The sequence below is a fragment of the Leiobunum rupestre genome, chromosome 1 (genome assembly GCF_980474605.1).
Source record: "Leiobunum rupestre chromosome 1, qqLeiRupe1.1.hap1, whole genome shotgun sequence".
NCBI classification, from domain to species: domain Eukaryota; kingdom Metazoa; phylum Arthropoda; class Arachnida; order Opiliones; family Sclerosomatidae; genus Leiobunum; species Leiobunum rupestre.
The window spans coordinates 94,034,354-94,036,201 of NC_143384.1; the positions used below are offsets into that span (position 1 = coordinate 94,034,354).

Here is a 1,848-nt window from a genome sequence, read left to right on the forward strand (position 1 = left end):
GGTTTGTTAGCGGTAAGTACATCTTTGGATTTTATTTGTTACAATTTAGGGATTAAGTAATATATTAATATAATAATACTATTCTAAACTGTCATTATGAATTTAAGAATTAAGGTGTGTTGATCAATGATTTACAACTTTTGTTAGTTTAGCCTTTGCTGTGAAATCACTTTGCGAAATTTTAATTTCCTTCGACGGTTTAGAAATAAATGAAATAATGAAATTACATTATTTATCTATTATGCACGATCCTAATTCCATATAACTATCACCTCTAATTTAGTTTTAAAGAACCCTGTTTAGTTTAATATGTATGAACATAAATTTATGCTTGAATTTCGTTTTGTTCATATTTGTAATGTTCAATATAGTATTGTGTTTTTCATAGCTACTGTGATAACCCGCCTGAAATATGCTGCTGTGTAAAAATGGAATTGGGAAAACGAAAAATAAAGGGACATCATATCATGGTTTCCGAAAAGATGAAAATTTACAAGCTCTTCGGCCCTAAGGATCTTAATGTTCGTTACAAAAATGTACGAGTCATTTTTAATCAAGACTCATACTAATGACATGACCAATAAGTGTCTAACTAATGAAAGATGAATTGTAAAATATTTTGTTAAAAGTATTCTTTGAGATGTTGAATAATTATAATAATTAGCTAGGCTAATACCCTAGGACGAAGTCAGCTTGCGACATTTAATACCTTATTTACCAGTGGCCAGGTTACAATGCGTATGATGGTGGTGACAAGCCTTTCGTTCCACAGAAGTAAGTCAACATCTCGCTACTCTTAACTATTATCATTAACCTCAGCGAGGAATCAATCAGATATCTTTTTTTTGTTAGGGTGAGGACAATAATACAAATGAACTATTTGAATCAGCTGTACCACGAGAAGCGAAGGGAATAAGAAAGCCAGAAGTAATCAAAATTAAGAAAGTAACCACATCATATAACGTAACTCATGCTTTTTCATATAGAAAAAATTAGTGCCCGAAATGAAGACCATTGCCAAAGATACGGAATGTTATTACTCTATTCTTGAAAAGATCGCAAAGCTTTCATTTTAGTTTGTTAAAATAGATTACCTTAAATTTATAAAAAAATATGCTATTTAAATAAATATTTGCTCTTGAAGCTATCTTTAGGTGTTTTCACACGAGACAACTTTTCGACCCAGCAAAAAGAGTCAAGTTGGGTCAAAATGTTTAGTCTTTAGTCATTTTATATCTTATAAATTAAAAAGCGCATTTAATGGTTTTATGTTTTGCGAGTTCTGATAAAAATTAGTCAAAAGTCAAAACGATTTTTAAAATGAGCGAGTTCGGATAAAAATGTTGTTATCGCGGTTTCTCTTTTATGTAATTTGATTTCAAGTGAAATTTATCTAGTTGTTCAAATTATTGTTGTACTTAAATAAAATGATTTAAACTCTTAAAGTTTTACTTTTGCAAAATTTTTGATAAGCCTAAAAAATTTTAAACTAATTATCTAAGGTTTGATAATTATAGCTATATTAAATTTTTACACACCCATATAATTAGTTTATTATATAAATATGCATTACATACGTAATTATAATTTATATTACGTACGTAATTAACTAATATAATTTATATTACGTACGTAATTAACTAATATAATTTATATTACGTACGTAATTAACTAATATAATTTATATTACGTACGTAATTAACTAATATAATTTATATTACGTACGTAATTAACTAATATAATTTATATTACGTACGTAATTAACTAATTATATAATTTATATTACGTACGTAATTATAATTTATATTACGTACGTAATTATAATTTATATTACGTACGTAATTATAA

General features: G+C 26.9%; 1 long non-coding RNA gene across 1 annotated transcript; it reads left to right on the forward strand.

The window, feature by feature from the left end:
- The first annotated feature begins 366 nt into the window (after window positions 1-366).
- On the forward strand, window positions 367-1,056 carry LOC149968990 (uncharacterized). The gene is made up of 3 exons (XR_016480718.1): window positions 367-774; window positions 853-927; window positions 987-1,056. It is a non-coding gene; the product is annotated as an uncharacterized LOC149968990 (long non-coding RNA).
- The last annotated feature ends 792 nt before the right edge of the window (window positions 1,057-1,848 follow it).